The following is a 19,411-nucleotide window of genomic DNA, read 5'->3' as shown; positions in this document are numbered from 1 at the left end:
CTGATCCCCTTTCAATACAGCCCCTGAAAAGGATGTGAAACCAACATTCCTTGAACCCTCATATCTGATTAGAAACTTATTCAGGACATGGACTACCTTACCCCAGACCCAAAAGAGTCATGAAAAGCGGATGGGAGCATCTTCTCCAGGGATGATGGCGCACCTCCATTTTTACAGTGATGCTCAGCATGTGTGGTGGCGGGGGGCAATTTTGCCTCCCAGGACACTTTCAGCAATGTCTGGAGACATTTGGGATTGTTACGACCAGAGAGGGCTGCTCCCGGCCCCTAATGAGGAGAGACCAGGGATGCACCTAACTAGCCTACAATACACAGGGCAGCTCTCCTCCCACCAACGATGAATAACATGGCTCAACATGTCAGTTGCATCCCGGGTGAGAAACTCTGGGCCAGAACTCTAGTGGCTTTATACAAAAGTAACTCATCGCCCACAGAGCACCACTGTCCCTTCAGATCCATGCAGAATACATTGGTACAAATGCTTTAAATAGAATCAAATCCAAACCCCTTAAAAGACCCTAATCACTGTGAGTATTCCAGCTTCAACCCTTAATAAGGAACTGTAGTATGCTATTCCACACACATATACAGTCACATAAAATAAAGAACCCCAACCACCAACATGGGGTTTGTGCACTATTATTAAATTTCCTGGTAATCCTCAAAAACATATGAAACTACTATTATTACTAGTTACATTTTCTGTTACTCTTAATGATAAATAAATGATGAGTTCAAAGACCTATCAAAATATAAGAAATATAATTTCCCCATAAACCTGGGAACGAATTCTGTAAGAAACTAATAATGACAAAATTGTGAACTCCCTCTGCAAAAATATACTAATCTCATTTAAAAATAGAACATCAACCCAATTCTGAACTAAATCAACCCAAAAAGCTGTGATCCATGGGTGTCCAACCTTTTGGCTCTCTGGGCCACACTGGAGGAAGAAGAGTTATCTTGGGCCACACATTGAATACATCATGATATGTAATCACAAAAAAAATCTCATAATGTTCTAAGTAAATTTACAATTTTATGTTGGGCCACATGCATAGTCCTCCTGAGCCACATGGGGCCCACGGGCTGTAGGTTGGACACCCTGTAAGACCAAGATATTTGCTGTAAATACCATCAGCTCAGCTCTTTCAATCCTCAAAACTCCCCTATTTGCCAAAAACAGAATTGGTGATACCAAGGTGACATAATTAGTAAAAATCAGTTCTTTTAATATAACAGCTAAGGCAGTAATGATTGTCACTACACAGCTCACACAGTAAAAAGTCTGGTATGGCTCTGACTGGGTGGCCCAGTGGGTTGGGGCTCATCCTGCAAAACCAAAGTTGCGGATTTGATTCCTGGTGAGGGCACATGCCTGGGTTGCAGGTTCGGTCCCTGGTCAGAACATGTTCTAGAGGCAATAAATCAATGTTTCTCTCTCACATCAATGTTTCTCTCTTCCTCTCTTTTTTCCCTCCCCTCCTCTCTCTAGAAACAAATAAATAAAATCTTTAAAAAAGTCTGGTATGTAGCATCATAAGTAACCACTCCTTGTTGAGTTCCATGTGCCACTCCCAGGTCCTCACAACTAAGACTTGCAACCTTGAAAGGCAGGTATTATTTCCTAGAGGTTAAAGATTAAAAAATAATTTAAGAAAAGGCTGAAACAGATGAACTAATATGGCCTGGGTCATACCAAAGGAAAGCCAAAGCCAGCTGGACCTACTTCACTTCCCACTTCTTCCATACCCTTGCTCCAGAAACTTCACCTGTAGGCAGTCTCACCTGCTGCCTCAGTGGTCCACAGAGGTATCCCAGTCTATTCACCTTTCCTCAGTCCTCAGGTTGCTCTGATACATACCAGGCCTGCTGAGAGTCTGCAGGCTAGAGCAGAATAGAAGAGTGTAAGTTTGCCAGGATCAAGTCCCAGATTCAGTTCAGTCCGTATGAACTCAGGTATCCAACACGGCTTCGTTTTGTGTTGTCCACCGTCTTCAGAGTGGATGACACCATCAGGTTAGGCACACTGGCTGGACCAGTTCCACTCAGCCAGTGACCTAGAATTGCCTTTGATCAGAAGTGAACGCGGTTTGTGGAACTGACTAGTTTTAGATGCCAAAAAAACAAATACAGTGAATTTTTTGGAGCTAGACAAACACTGGGAACGCTCACTAGCAACCACAAAGTTAGTGTATTTGATCTTCCATGCTTGACGTCAAGACCAGGTTTTTAAATATCCTAGTATTTGGCTTGCTCTCAATTCAGCATTTGAGATGTTTATAGATATTGTAGTTTATAATATTGACACATACGAGGAAGGGAGGTCACTTACAGAAGGAAAACATGCAATTTTAAATAACAAACTAGTATGGAGAGCAAGAGTCCTCCACTCTGACGCACAATATAAACCCCTCAGACAGTAAGGGAGAGGGCTGCTCTATAAAATGCAAACACCTGAGTCCTCCCTGGAGCAACTGAGTCAGAATCTCTGGGGCATGATGGGAGCAGTTTCATTGTTTTCAGGCTCCTACAGTGGATTTCAATGGACAGCCAGGACTAAGAATGACAGCATAAAAGAGGATCGAGACAAGGAGTTCTCTGCAGGCAAGTCTCAGTTCTCATATTACCACTGACGGACAAAACTCCCAGATTGTTCCATCCTCATCTTCCTTACCAATGAGCCAGTGTGAAAGGTACCTACCACCTAATGGCGTTATAAGGATTAAAGCAAGGGATAAAATGCATCTTTCATTTCCAGGAGGTCTGTATCATCATTACTTTAAGATTGAACCATTCACATTTTCTTAAAAGCAGAGGCTTTTAGTTCTGAAATGGGTCTTCAGAGGCCAAACCCCTGAGCCTACGCATCCCTCTATTTCTCTAGCTGGCTGAGCAATCGGCGAACCTACCTGTCTTCCTCGGGGCTGGAATCTAGCAGCTTGCTGCTGGGGTGGCTTCCGAGCCGCATGCGGCAGCTCTGCACGCTCCCTCCCCATCACACGTGCCAACTCTTGCTGGGGTCCTGAGCCGCAGAACCAAAAGTGGGTGACGACTTTATCAAAACCCCTTAATTCAAAGCAACTTCTGACTCACATCTAGGAAGGATACTAATAAGCACTTTATAGTTATTTCCTTTTTTCCCCATAGCGGCCCTCTATCATAGGTACAATGTTGACTTCACCATAAAAGAAACTGAAATTAAAGAGCACGCCAAAGATCTCCCAGTTAGTGAAGTGGCACTCCCGGCATCTGAAACCATGCTGCTTTGATTTAAAGTCCCATTCCCTTAATCAACTCAACTCCCTGGAATTCAGAGGAAACATAACACAGAACGACGAAGGTCCCTGTCCAGACAACACCTCGCCTCTCCTAGGAGTGCCAAGTCAGGGGTGAGGACACTATATAGCTCTATAGCTCTAGAGTGGGAGCGTTGTCAGGTTTGTGCACAATGATCTCGGGTTCTGGCTGATACACAGGATTCTGGGTCCTGCCTGCTGGTGATTGAGAAGCTGGAAGTCTGAGACGGGGGCTCTGAGTCTGCACTGTAGCTTCCATTCCAGGTTTCTCTGATACTCATTTTTTCTATTTTGTTTCAAGAAGTATATTTCTAAACAATACATATGCTCTTAATTCATTACTTTAAATGTATGGAGGCCTTGGGGCAAAACAGGCCAGCCACCAGATTTGGCGAATAAAGTTTTATTAGACACCCTGTGTGTTTATGTACCAGCTACGCCTCCTTTCATGACTGCAGAGTTGAGTATTTACAACAGAGGCAGAGGCAGGGCGTATTTCCTACCAGGCCCTTTACAATAAAAGCTTTCTAACCCCAATCCTAAAATGACTCTACCACCAGATTTTAGCAAAAATGTGAACCACTAACTAATTTAGAAATACTTTTCTGTATCTAACATCATCTGAGTTGTTCAGCTTCTGGGACTCAATGAGTATATGACAAATGTATATATTCATGAAAAAAAATATCATTCATTGTGCCTTGAAACATGCTTGTCAGGTGGGTGATTAAGTAAATTGCATTATCTCCCTTTTCTATCTTCTGATTAGCCACAAATTCAAGGGGAAAAGAATCAGAATTTTCTGTAATATGTCACCCAGAAAAGTAGGCATTCCCCATCAGATCTGCAAGACAAATGGAGAAAAATCTGAGAAATCCATTAAGAATTCCTCTCCCCTTATGGACTTGAATAAAAACAGTAAAGGCACAGACCTTTCCTGTTGCTATAGACTTAAAAAAATATCGAGAATGAGAGGAAGAGCCAACTGACATCGGTGGAGGGAACTCCTTCCAATTGCTGACTATTGGGAAAGCTAACCACCTCCTCCTTCCCAACCCATCATTATGTAAAGGAAATATCTGCCACATTCGGTCAAGCCCCTCGGGACCAGAAAGGGGGAAAGGGACAAATCACCAAGCTAGAGAAAAGAAAAGGAGATGAGTAAGGTATAGTCAAGTGGCCAGAAGGATGTACTGCGGAGGATCCAATGGAGAGAATGGCAAAGAAGATACAGATCAACGTGAACTCAGCTGAGGAAAGAGGACTGACTACAGCGAAGGGATGCTCAGTGCTTGTTGCATAAATAGCCACTTCGAAAACGGAGCTGAACTGGGGACTCCAAAGAGAAAAGTAGTGCTAGGAGTTCAAAGAAGAAAAATAAAATTATTCATTTTTACACATAATCATCCGGTATCGTATGAATGATCTCTAAGTATTTTCCCACTAGGGAAAATAGAAGCCCAAATTCCTCACTTGGAGCTCGGTTTCCTGAAGGAGCTAGAGGCTGGCCCGGGTCTAGACTGCATTTCAGTCTCTTCTGCTAGCCAGCTGCTCTGGCATAAGAGGCTGAGTTCCAGGGTCTGCTGCCACTCTCCACGTTGGCTTGGGGCATTGCCGATTCCTCTGTCTGGTTCAACGGGAAGTGTGTACTGTTTGTGGGATGCTACTTAGCTATTTTTAAGTGCTGAGCTACATGCAGGTATTTATGACTCTAGATCCAACACAGGGAGACAAAGTATTTGCCAAGGCGAGTGCGGTGAACATTTTAAGAGCCAACCAGATGGGCTCGGGATGGAAAGGGTCAGGGTGAACAAGTGGAACGAGGCTCTTTCCTCCGCTCTGCGAAAGCCATCATTTTCCTTTTGCCAGGTCGTTGTGTCAGATTCTAAGAAATGGCCGTTTGCTGGCAGAAGGTAGGGTGTTCCGCTCTCACCTGGATTGCAGGAATGGTGGTGAGTCTTAGACACTATTTCCCATACCACTTTTGTGCTACTTTCGCTTATATATGTTAACTAGGAATCCCACAAGATTAGTCAAGATTCTCCAGAGAAACAAAGTACCCTGTGTGTACTCTATTGGTGTGAGATATATATATAGATATAGATATATATAAATATATCTATATCTCTATATATGTATATATGTATGTATATATACACATACATACACACACATATATATACACACACATATATGTGTGTGTATATATACATGTATAAACTTTACAGACATCAATACACATTCTATACACATGCTCTAAGTGCTCTGAATCCCACTAATGACATATTATAGGATATGTATGTGGGTCCTATGTGTGTCAATATAAGTATATGTAAATGTAAAAAGATTCATTATAAGAAATTATGAGAAATTGGCTCCCCTGATTATAAAGGCTGACAAGTTCAAGATCTGCAGAGCCCATGAATCAGCTCACCCACCACAGAACCAGAAAGAACTGACGTCCCACTCAAAGGCAGAAAGAGCCCATGCTGGAAGGCTTGCAGGCAACAGAATGATCTTTTACTCACAAGGTCAGACTTTTGCTCTATTCAGGCCCTTCCACACTCACCTGGGGCAATCTTCTTAACTCAATCCAACAAACCATAGCTTAATCTCACCCAAAAACATCCTCACAGAAACACCCTCACAGAGTGAAGGTCGGGTACCCTGTGGCCCAGTCACATTGATGCATACAATTAATCATCATAGGTTTCACACCAGTTGGGCTGCCAATGGGATATTCTGGGTCCAATGCAGTGTCATCTAGTGAAAACTGGTCACTGACCTTGGCAGAAACTTTGATTTTTGCGTTGCAGCCAATCACATTTATGAAACCACTCAAACTGTCAAAAAAAATCTAGTTATTTAGAAAACACCTGAAAACATTTTAGCCCATTTCCATCCATTAGGCAGTTCAGGACATGTAAGTAAACTCTATGGACATCTTAATTTGTTTCATCTTCTTTGTCTTCTTCCCCCTTTATCTTAAATAAAACTAAATTTGAGTAACCCAATGTTCCCCATAAACTCTTTGGACTCCCTACCTACACACCTTTGTTCACTCTCTTCTATGACTTAGAATGCTGTTTCCTACCTCCCTCCGGAGAGAGTATATTTGCTCACTCAAGTTTCTATCTCGTTAAGATATACTTTCCTCACTCCAAAACTATCTGACTCTTGAAAGGCCACACATTAAACTTCTACTTTTTTAAAAATGCAGTTTTAGCCCTCAAGCCAGTATGTAAGCTCCTGGAGAACAGAGATAGTATATAACTATCTTTTTCCAAGGCCCAGCATGGTACCATGAACCACAGTTATTTCAGTAATACATCACTCTCTTCCTCGACTTTCCTTCCATCATCGGACTTGCATAGACATGCCTCTCAGGTTCTGGCTGGATTTGGAAGACACTCAATCTTCCTCATCTTATTCGCCCGTGCTTTTTCCAGCCTCCAAGTCACCATCACAGGGGTCTATTTTAATGTTCCCATTCCCATATTTCTATAACACATAAGAGATAGCAGATTTCACATTTGCTGAAATGAACTCATGTGAAATTGAACTGTCTCTTCAATTAGGTTAGTTTGACCTTCAGGATGTTCAGGCAAATCTGGAACCAGCTGTGTTCACTATAAAGGAACACAAATTATGAAATTATACGGGCACGCCTATTTTTCCTTTGAGGTTTTCAGATGCACGTTAAACTTTTAATTATCTGGCAATATGCTAGTTTAAGTCTTCTCAAACTGTCTTTGAAACCAAAGAGAAAAATACAAGGTAAGACTCCTAATCTTACAGAAAATCAAGCTACCTACAAAGACATGAGGACCATCTCTATTAACTTTTGTTTAGTTTTCAAATTCTAAATTCATTAGGCAACTGAATAAGAGTATTCCTGGAATAAAATAATGGAAATCATATCATTACCCAGCTCACCCAGACCTCTGTAACTAGGGAGCTAAATGAGAGAGGGTAAGTGGCAATATCCATTCAGTTAGACACACATCTTGGTTATAACTGCAACTTATTTGGGAGAAATTTTCCAAGAACATCATAGGTTCTGGTAGAGAATGCTGCTACCTGCAGGGGCACTCACAGCACCCACCAAGGCATCTCACAGCAGAGGGAAAACATGAGTTTGACTCAATAGTCCTACATACACCCTCCTACTTAAAACATTAAGGAACTTAATTCTTGAACCTAAATGCAAAGTATAAAACTACATAACTTCTCAAAGAAAACATAACAGAAATCTTTGAGACCTTGTGTTAGTGTAATGTTGTAAATTTTTTAAAATTTATTTATTTTTAGAGAGAGGAGAGAGGGAGAGAAACATCAGTGTGTGGTTGCCTCAACCCAGGCATGTGCCCTGACAGGGAATCTAACTGGCAACCCTTTGTTTCACAAGGCAGCACGCAATCCACTGAGCCACACTGGCCAGGGCATGATATTGTGATTATAATAAGAAATATATCTATTTGGTCTTTGTCCCTGAGTCTGGCACAGAGTTCTTGAAATTTTTAGAATTTCTCAAGTGATTAAAAATCTCAGGAGCATTGTTTGTTCTAATATTTAGCCTTTGGCACAGGGGGTTCCTAAAGCCCTTGTAATTTTCTGGGTGATAGGAGTGTATTTTGTTCTAATGGTGACTCTGGGTGAACTCCTAGAAAGACCAGGCCATAGTCAGAAGCTTGGAATTTTCAGTACCCCTCACCCTATTTTCCTGAGAAGACAGAAGACAGATAACTTGCTTATAGTGGAATTAATAACTAATCACCATTGCCTGAAGAAATCTCCATAAAATTCCCAATAATGGTTCAGCGAGGTTCCAGGTTGGCGAACATATCCACATACCAGGAGGGTGACACACCCCAAGTTCATGTGAACAGAGAATCTTGTGCTTGGGACCATCCCAGACCCCACCCTGTATACCCCCTCAACTGGCTACTGATCTGTATCCTTTATCATATCCTTTAATAAACTGGTAAATATAAGTAAGACTTCCCCTAAATTCTGCAAGCCACTCAAGCAAATTAATGAAGTCCAAGGGGGAGAAGAACTTGGGGACTTATGATTCGCAGCTGAGGTGGAGAGAAGTTTGGGGTAAACTGGTGACCTACTGCTTGTGATTGGTATCTGAAGTGGGGGGGGGTCTCATGGGACTGAGCCCTTAACCCACAGGATACGATGCTGTCTTCAGACAGATAGTTTCAGAATTGAATTAAATTGTAAGACACCCAGCTGGTGTCCCAGGGAATTACTTGGTACAGGAAAAGTCCCCCACATCCGGGGTCGGAGTGTCGTGTTCCACGTGAGTAGCAAAGGAGACGCAGGAGAGGACAGACTGGGTGTTTCTGACACAACCACGCAAAGACTTCTTAGATATAACACCACAAGCAGGATGTGGAAAGGGGGGAAATGGGTAAACTGGACATCATTAAAAATTTTAGTCTTTTTTTGAAGACACTGTTTAAAGAGAAAATGAAAGACAAGGCCACCGGCTGTCAGAAAATCTATGGGTTCAGGGCACGAGTGACAAAAGGGTGGCATTGTCCGTCATCAAAAAAAGGCCAGACTAGTCAGGGGGTGGTGAAACAATGATCTCAAAGTGCTGGGGGCAAAACGAGTACAAACTCTGTCCTCCTAGGAGTCCCTATCCGGCAAGGAAACCTTCCGAAACGAAGGCTAAATGAAGACATTTCACATCAACGAAACCCAAGCAAAACTGTCACCAGTCAAACTGCACGACAAAAAATGGCAAAGTTCCTTCAGGCTCAAGGGAGATGATACCTGCGGAAACCTAGGCACAGTGTGAAAGGTAACATGTTAATATTTGTTTACAACATCCACGTTCTAAGAGGTGCATGCAAAACTCTTGACTTTATACCCTAAGTCCTGGGAAATGGGAGTGACCATGTGAACAAGCAACCTTTTCATAAGGCCTGGTAATGACCTATGTCAGCAAAACAGGTCTCATCTAGTGTCTACCTTTCCCTTTTCGCATTAGGGGGAAAAAATAAGGTTTTGATTATTTCTCCTTAAGTTACCCTTTGGGAGGACACCAGCATCTTATTCCCAGAAAAAATAGATGAAATATATCCAGCTCTCAGTATTGTTTTCCTAAATAAATTGAATTGTGTCTTACTTGATTTACAAAAATTTTAAAGGAAAAAAATGGGGGCAAATACACTGTAGCTACCAAACTAGATTTTAAAGGATTGGAGGCAAATGGCCTCCGAATAACCCCAAACGTCCTTTTGATGATGCCTTTCCTGAGGAAAAAAGTTTTTTAAATAAATAATTGTATATATATTGGGTTAGTGCAAAAGGATTGTCTTTTCAGACACCCTTCTTGATGTGGTTGGAAATTGGAACAAGTTTGGAAGGCAATTTGACATTTTATAGCTTAGATATTTCCTCTTTTGCTTTCTGCTTTCAGAAATGGAACACTTGGTGATAGAGAGAGCTGCCTGAGGCATGAAATGCAACTGGGAGTGAACATTACAAACTACAGGTAGCTTGTATCCTCTTTGCATTTTGTATTGGCCTTCCCTTGCCATTCTGCCCAATTGCCTTTGAAAGGTACAGAAAGGCACAACTAAAAAAAAAAAAAAAAGTTTCACCATATTTCTCAGTGCACTAATGAGAAATGTGTTTTGTATATCCACTACTGTACTTGGATTTGGGGTTGAGTTGGAAACATTACGTTGGGATGGGTGGTTTTTCTGTTTTGTTTCAATACAAAATTACTTCTTTCCAAACAGGGCAGGAAGAGATGAAAGAAAGGATATCCTATTAACATAGTATTACTAAGTTAAATGGTCATCAGAAGAAATGTCTAAAGTGCTTGTGGGGAAGTGGAAATTGCACCCTACGCTGCTGATAATTTTGCAGCCAGAAGGCTTCAGTTACTTACTGTCCCATCTGAGTACCAAACAAGAACGTGTGGATAATGTTCAACTTTCACAAGGGCAAAGTAAATTTTAGTGATTGAATGGGCCAGGGACTTGTCCAGATTCTGTTACTGCAACCAAAATGCACTGCAGATGTGCCTTTTTATGTTAGCAAGGCCTTTCTTTCTAGTATTTGAGCAGATTTAGCTGAGCCACGAAGCTCTTTCAAGGATTTCTCTTTGCCCAGTGTTAGGGTGGCTTCTCTGAGAAGGGCTGCGAAGTTGAGTGAGCCTTCCCTTACAGCCTGTGCCTGCTCCTCCTGGGACCTGTCCACGCCACCTCTTCCCATCTCCTCACACCTTCCCCTACCTAGGTTTTTGAAGAAGAAAATAATGGAATGTGGTTATCACTCATCAAAAAATACCTAATGAATGAGAACGTATCAGTTATTCAAAATTCTTCCATTGAACTCATTTTTTCGAGATTTTTATTTATTTATTTTAGAGAGAGGAGAAGGGAGAGAGAAAGAGAGAGTGAGAAACATCCATGTGAGAGAGAAACATTGATCGTTTGCCTCTCAAGTGTCTCCAGCTGGGGATGGAACCCACAACCCCAGCATGTGAGAATCAAACTTGCAACCTTTCACTTTGTGGGGTGACACCCAACCAACTGAGCCACACTGGTCAGGGCTTAACTAACTCTTTATTGCACTGCATTTTAAAATTGCTTGGAGAACAATGAGGGTGGGGGAAAGGAAGAATTACTAACCAATTGACATAAAGTTTCAGTGGTGAAAATGAGTAAGTCCTCGAGCCCTGACGTACATCACAGTGCCTACAGTCAATAATATTGTATTGTATACTTAAAATTTTGTCAGGTGGGTAGATTTACGTTAAGTGTTCTAACCACAATGAAACAAAATTTGGGGGGGAAACCTACTTGGATAACACTAAAATAACAATATAAAAGTAATAACTACCTTTTCTGCCTCCTCCTTTATTCCAGAAACTAAATCAGTAACCTCCCAATTTAGAGAGGATTCCACAGAGTCTTGGAGAATTTAAGCAACTGGCTCAACCTCGTACCTAGTAGCACAGCCTGGACTGGCCCCTCAGTCTGCCCCGTCCCAAAACGTATGCTGAAACCGAAATTTAATGCACAAATCCCAATTACCTTGATATACCCTTACTCTTTTCAGAGACTAACAGCCTGTTTAGATTAGGGCAGTGTATCAAATGTCACAGGATAGCATTTCTATTTTATCCATGAAAAATCAAAGGTTTTTTTTTAACTTAGGGTATTTCCCGCCTATGACGCATCTGATTCTGATTGTGCCTTCATTCTGCCTCCACTTTGCATCAGTATACCCATTCTGCATTGCAGCAAAATGTTATTAATTCAGAGCCAAGTCATTTGGAATTTGTGATAATTTGACGGAGATTGGATATGGGCTTATAGTCACTTTTCTGTTATCTGTGAAGAAAGACTTTTTGAAGAAGGTGAATACTATTAAAATGACTTCCTGGAGTTTAATCTACCTGAGAAAATATAGCAATTGTCAAGAACCTAGCAACTACGATTTGCATATATATTATTAGTTTGCAAGTATTTTTTATGAAGTGATCAAGGACAGCCCCCAAAACTCGGTAGCGCTCAAATATTAGTTCAGGGTACTCTTTCTGGTTGAAAGAACTTAACAGAAAGAAAAATTGAACAGCCCACGAGCTATTTCCCTAAGCGTTTTCAATCAGGGAGAGTCTTACGAAGTCGCCCGTTGTATGCGCGGTTTTTGAGGCCATGCCTTGCGGACATCTATGGGGCCACTGCGTGGGTAGGGTCTGTGCATTTCAGGGCTGATTTTGTTTGTTGTCACTCGCTTTTTAAGCTGAGCTTTGGACTGAGAGGCAAAGATTCTAATCTGGGCTCTACCTTTGATACGGTTGGAATTTAGGCAGTTTATTTTGTCTCTGAATCTACTTACGACATCCAACTTAAATGCAATGGTAAAAAATGATGCAGAGAAGATGTGCTTGGCACGAGGCAACAGCATGATAGGTGAGAGCTGACCTCTCTCCATCCTTCCCTTGTGCTGCCACCACCCACTTCAGGTTTAGAAGTGGCCCGTGCATTCAAATGGCTTTCTCCCTCCCTGTCTGGATCCATGTCCTGTCCATCACTCTCCCCACCCAGAGCCTATTTTTCTAGAGAATAGGAAAGGTCTCAGGGGGTTAGACCAAAAAAAAATCATAGGCTCCAAGACTGATTATAACACCTACAAAATAATAATAAAAGCTTTAAAGAGGGTCCGATAAAGCGGTCCCACTGCCCTGAAGTTCAGGCTCCAGGTGCTGCCGGACAATGAGGAAGAGGAAGAGCGACACTAGGCCACTTCGGGACAAGAATGATTTCAGTGGCTGCCTGGAACTCTGGGGCTCGGCCAGAAACAGGATCTTTCCCCTTGACGCTGCCTGAGGGTCAGGTTAGGATGTGAACTGCACCAGCACTCTGTCAATCAGCAGGTCTGGGACCATTCAGGAACCTCTGCAAACGGCTCTTTCCAGAATCTGGCAAGTGTTCTCAATGTCACTGTCATCAGAATGAGTTTCGTAGTCGCCTGATTCATGAAGAAGTTTGAGTAAAGATATAAACTTACAATTGTATGTGTGCTTTGCATTCTGGGATGCACGGGTCATAACATACATTGGGATGAGATGAGAAGAGCATGTTTTTAGGTTGATTCAAATGTTCAGGATATTTGCCACTGAGGCTAAAACACTGTTCCTTCCTAAGTCAACTGTGGCCAATAGAAAGGAGCAAAAAGGAGGAGCCCACTAGAAATCATGTCTATACAGCGCTCCCCTCACACCCAACCTTGCAATCAATTCATCCTCCTCCTCAGTATCATCATTGTTACCCTTAACCTACAGAGGGGAAGACACTGAATGACTTACCTGGTTCCTGTACATAAGCCGCAGGTACACAGCATTGTACAGACACCCCTGGTTTAAAGAAAGCTCACTTGGCATCTGAACCCACTTCTGACACGTATCTCTCACACCACCATTTTTTCTGAAAAGTCAGATGACTGAGCGAGATAATAAACGTCCAAGATATAGAGCTGTGCCTGATACGAAGGAGATACCCAGAGAAAATAACGTTTCCACTCCTGCTTACTCTCGCCAGCAACAAAAGAATCGGGAAAGAAGCCAGGATTGACATTACACAACAGTGCCGCTGCCAGCCCTGCAGGCCTGGAGGACCACTCTTGCTCCGTCAGACACCGGAGGAAAGAGGGAAGGAGACTGTGTAAACAGCCCTGACTTTCCTGTCTCCCGCTGCACTCTGAGCCTCGCCACTCAAACCGAGTCCTCCAGCCAGTGCAGTCTGCAACTGCTGTCTGGTGTCTGGTCCAGCACAAACACGGGAACTGAACTGTGTTTCCAACCCACCCATCCAGGTCCTCTGAAAAGGAAAAGCGTTTTCCTGGATTGACAGATGAACCTGAATTAGAAGGGAAGGCTTTACACCCATGGGTGGGCCAGAGAATTTACCAGCCCCGACACAGGGGCAAAAGTACCTACCCCCAGATAACCTTGACCTGTGAAAGAAATGATATAGGACAGGCTCTTAAAGGAATCTTTGAGTTCCTTTCATAAAGGCCTGAACACCTACAGACTGCTTTAAATAGAAATACCAGGATCTCAAGAAACATAATTCATCACATTCACTGTTATCTGTAAAAAGCCGTTTCTGGAGATCTGCCATAAAATCAACATATTCGCATCACTTGGGATCTATTAATCTGACAAAACATCAGCAATACAGAATGATTTGGGGAAGATATTTGGCAGAAAGTATAAATATCTCCAGACTAACGTGTGGGGTTGCAGGTGGGGGTGGGGGAGATTCTCTCAGAATCTTTATTAGCTCAAATATCTGACACATCTAGAATTTTCCAACTTGGACATCTACAGAGAAACAAAATTTGCAGGACCTTTAGTACCAAAAGGACATGCTGCTCAGATCTTCTGTTATTTTGTAAAAACCAAAACGTTCCACTCTGTGCCTGCAAATGTCCCTGCGTGAGGGAATGGGACTGTCCGGTGTGTGGATAGCCTGGGAAAGGGCAGGCCAAGAGGTGACTCACGCCAGGACCCAGAAAGGCTACAATCACACGTGGTACAAGTAACATAAAGAGGGCACTAAACCCACGTTGAAGGCCATGCATCCAAAGTGGTACAGGAGGCTAAGTTGCAGCCAAGAATTAGTATCTATGCAGACAGCTCAAGGGTGATCCTCCAAAGCCCAAACTTGGCTGAGAGGAAGAGGGAGGGACATTTCTTAAGTTCAGAAGTCCAAACTGGCCAGGGTGAGCATTTGAATATATAGAGGTCAAGGTCTGGGATCCTTATTGGAAAGGAGGGTGGAAGGGGAAGAGAATTCAGAGCAGGGGCAGTATCTCAAGTTCAAATACAGGTACATTTCCTCAACTGCTGATAAGCAGTGAAGGCTGGCCACTCAGGGACTCCTTTCCAGAGCCAGGCAGGGGTCCGAGGACAGGCTCTGCTCTGGAGTAGTTCGGACTCACTGGCCATTGGATGTGTTTACTTGCCAAGGCCTCTCTGTAGGTTAAAAAGCTGAGTGATGGATTCAGCATTTTCAAAGCTGTGAGCTGGAAATCACTCTTTTTGTTTGCACCCTGGCCAGCTCAGTCTTATCTAAAACCTAATCACATTAGCTTATTTTGTTATGCAAGTTGCAATTCAATGTTCAAAGCCCCAAGGACTTTTCTCTGTCCCCAAGCCGGGGATGCAGAGAAGACCTCAGACAGACACGTACACACACACATGCACACTCGTGCGTGCACACAGATGCTCACAAACACACACACTTGCTAATCTAAGCCAGCAGGAGGCTTTTTTTTTCTTCTAAGTATCACCCACCCTTCCATGCTTTACTTGTAACCTTTAAAGAATCAGAGTATGTTTCTTATTGGAAAATGTAAAAAGAAATAAATCCATAGAAATGTCCCCTATGATTGAAAACAGAAGCTGGCCATTAAGACATTCTCATTGGAAAGAAAAAAAAAACTAATGGAAAGTCAAATGAAATGGAACACCACCAATGCATTTTATCAACTGCATGTCCAGAAACCACACCCAGCACATTTTATCAAAGGAACGACAGACATGCTGGACTGTTAATTACCTACAGGTTTCTCTTCTAAATTTACATCCCTCGTGGGACAAAGGCTGAACAGGGAATATGCTGGCTATAGCGAGAGTGGTGGGGAGGAAGGTGGGTCAGCCAGTGACTCAGAAATCCATGGACCTCCACTTCTTCAACTCGAAGCTATGAGAAGTCAGCGGAGCAAAAAATAAAAATAAAAAACCAGCATGCCTATGTGGAGTGGGGTTGGCTTCTCACTGGCCAGGTTACGTTCTTACAATCAAAACAACCCATTATCAGCCCTAAATCTGGGTTATTTTTGTTGCCTTATCGCCAGTTTTTTAAAAATCAGGGGGGAAAAGAAATTATGAAAACCCAGGTTAGTCTCATGGTAGGTAACTAGACACAGCTTCTTTCTTAACTTTATTCTGTCCCTACTACTTGAAGGCTTAACCTTGGTTTCAGAGACTCCTACAAGAAATATTCATAAAATCATACATTCATGTCTCCTCTTTCTCTCTGTCTGGATGCCTGTCTGCCTGTCTGTCTCTCCCCTGCCTCTGAGTGCCCAAAGCTAAGCAGAATTTTAAAATCCAGATAAAATAGCAGTAGTGTTTGGTGGACATTTATTTTTTGTTGATAATGATATGGGAATATTTCTCATGCCATGAACAACACTGTAACCTTGCCAGCAGGAGCTGGCTGTGAACTTGGGAAAGAGTGTGGCTGAAAAGCTGACAGCAGAGAAGTGTTTACGCATGTGGGTAAGTGTGTGGGGGTGCAGGGAAAGGACGGGGAGAAAGTGACATAAAATTTTTCTTGTGTATTGGGGATGTAGCTTTAGTGTTTCTAAATGATGGAGTCTAACAGAAGACGCTTAGCCTGGGGAGACTGGGGTTCTGTTCTGCCAACACCCCTTTTACCCATGAGGCTTCCTGGTATCCTTGATGTGATAGCTGTTTGGGGAAATACAGTGTGAGAAATTCTTTGAGACCATCTAACAAGGACCATCATGAGAAAGTGTGAAACACAGATTTTTACACCAAACCACAGCACGCTTCATTTTGCCTTGCTTCAAGGGTAGAGGGAAGGATCCGTCCCCCTCCCTCAAGGCCCCAATTCTAAGGTTGTAAGGATGTTTTCTATCTTTTCTACTTTCAGACAGACCTGTCACAGTATGCCCAATTTCTCCCCTGTCTGCACGTCTCCTGTGATGAAGGGGAGGTCTGTGAGCTCAGCTCTGCCTGGGACGCCAGTTGATCAGGTTGGGCGGCCTCCTTTTTGGCACGGAATCATCAATCATCACGGAGTGGGCCGAGGGGCACAGGGCTCGGTGGGATGGAAGCAGGGAGGGACCCGCCAAAGACCACAGCAGAACTCTGGGTCAACTGCCCTGTGCCGATGTGAATGAAATATAAATATTGCACAACGGGCCATTTAAAAAAATTCTTCAAAATATTACACTCTTGCCTTACGGGGTGACTACGTGGGGGAGGGACAACCTTCCGTTTCGTCCCAGCAGAAAGTTAATAGCAACCCAGGAGCTGGAAAACCAACTTCAGAAACACTTAATGTTTAGATCCACTTAGTGGTTGGAAAAAACAACTTAAAAAAATGTTTAAGGGCTGCTCCAGCAAGTGGAAACAGCAACTCCTTGTAAACAAACCTTGAACATGAAGATACTTCTCCATGGTGGAAAACCAAGCTTCATAAAGTCAGATTTCAGAGATTTTTTTTTCAGCTCCTCAGAGACTACAAAAGTAACCACATTCTGTCAGTTGCTGCATCAAATAAACAAAAGCAAATAAGAGATTTTCCATATCCTATGTCTACGGAATGTGAGTCTGATAAAGCGCATGCAAACTTGGGTGTGTGTTAACTGCGGAGAAAATCGGTCATGATGAAAAGCAAGCATGTTTTCTGCTCTGCTAGCTCCTCCATAAGGGACAGGAACGACAGTTTTAAATGTGACATAAGCAACTGGAAGCTGTTTCCAGATGTCTCTCTTTCCAGCTACCATTGTGCTTCTAATTACCTGTGTCAGTTCTGAAGCACAGTGTCTGGCTCTTCATTTAAAATCCCCTGCTTTTTGCCCTGGCTGGGTAGCTCAGTTGGTTGGAGCATCATTCCAATATGCCAGGGTTGTGGGTTTGATCCCCGGTCAGGGCACATACAGAGTCAACCAACGAAATGCATACATAAGTGGAATAACAAAAATCGGCATTTTTCTCTTTCTCCCCTCCTCTCTCTCTCTCTAAAAATCCATCAGTAAAAAAATAAAATAAAATCCTCCGCTTCTTCCGTACCATAACCAGCTAGTCAGGGTGATCAGGGAGCAGGCCAGAGCCATCCAGAAAATCCCACCCCTCACCTCCGTGTCAGCCCTATTTCTCTGTAGGGAAGAAACGATTCAGGTGTACACACTGAAAGGCCCCAGGAAAGAGCCTCTCACCACAAATCTCATCGGAAATCCATAATCAGAAATCAATACGAGTCCATTTTTGCCAAAGAACAACTCTTTAAGCGCAACGTCCTTAGAAATGCCTTCAGTATACAGTAGTGGAAATTTTCTCATCTGCCAGACTCTGAGTTGCACCGTTTTCCTACCGAGCAAACTGAAGCAGGTCACCTAGCCTGGCTGTGCCCCAGTTTCCTTGACAGTGAAGTCAGCCTTTGCCCCCACTTCACCGTGTTCACATTGACGGCTCATGGGACTTAGGAGTGTGAAAGGCATTCAGCACCACGGCTGACATGTAAGAAGTGCTCAGGAGAAGGAGGATCATGGCCCCTATGAGTTGATTTAAGCGGCTGCTGTTAGCAACTCAGCTCTCAAAGAAAACGAGCATCTCGCTGAAGAGGGGTCACTGTTGGAGGGGAGTCAGCCCGAAGGGCTCCAGACAGTCGCTTGCACGAGGTGCCTCCACCTGTGTGCCGGGCAAGCTGAGGGGAGAGAAAATGGGAGGGAAAGTCAGCACCTGTGTTTTATCCTTTATCTCAGCTCGAGTGTTCATTTCTGGATGAGCTATAATTTATATTAAATACGTTTGATTAGATAGCATGTATGCAATATGCAAATAATTAAAACAAACAAATATTGGATATACTGTTTTTCCCAATGGGAGTAAAATGTTTGGAGACATCTATCAGCCGCAGGTTTTTGGGTTCTAGGAACATAGAGCAAAGGGAGGTGGGATGGAGATAAAATGTTGGGAGATGCTCCTAGAACCCGAAGAAAGAAGTAAGGCCCAAATGGGGAAGGGTCTCACAGACCACCTTGTCTAGCACTCCTGCAGCAAGGGCCCAGTGGCAGAGGGGTCCAGAATCCCTTCCCACGGGTGCTGTCATTACCACATTCTATCCACTCACTCTTTGGCATATAACTCTTATCTAAACCAACCCAGCAAGGCAGTAGTTCTCACATTTGTACCTGCATCAGAATTACCTGGTAGGCTTGTCTAAATACTGTCAGGCCCTTCCCAAGCATTTCTGGATCAGCAGATATGGGGTGGGGACCAAGAATTTGCATTTCTAAGAAGTCCAGGGGATTCTGGGACACCAGTCTGGAGACCCCACTGCCACGGTCACTGGTATAGACTCAGCACCTAACTTCCTATCGATGGCCCCAGAGCTCTGAAATTTAAACAATTCTCATTCAGTTTGATCTGATAAAATTGTGGGAGTGTGAAGGCTTATTGCTAATAAGAAAAAGAAAAGAAGAAATGGAGCTAACATATGTACTGTGGGTTGGCGACTTCATGGGATGCTGCAGACACAGCAGTAAACAAAACCGTTCCTTGGACTTTGTAGTGGAAAAGACACAGTAAAGAGTGTTAAAAATAAATCACATAATATGTGGTAATAATGAGTGCTAAGCAGGATGACAGAGGAGAAAGGAGCAGGGAGCGGGGCGTGCAGCTTGGTCACATGGCTCGGAGAGGCCTCCCTACGACCATGCAGTAAGACCCCAGGCGACAGAGAGAGTATCCGGTGGATACACAGGCAAAGAGCATTCAAGGCAGAAGAAACAGTG

This window comes from Sturnira hondurensis, unplaced genomic scaffold, assembly GCF_014824575.4.
Source record: "Sturnira hondurensis isolate 20B ecotype Veracruz unplaced genomic scaffold, ASM1482457v3 Scaffold0018728, whole genome shotgun sequence".
Classification (NCBI taxonomy): Eukaryota; Metazoa; Chordata; class Mammalia; order Chiroptera; family Phyllostomidae; genus Sturnira; species Sturnira hondurensis.
This window is presented reverse-complemented; position numbering follows the sequence as displayed.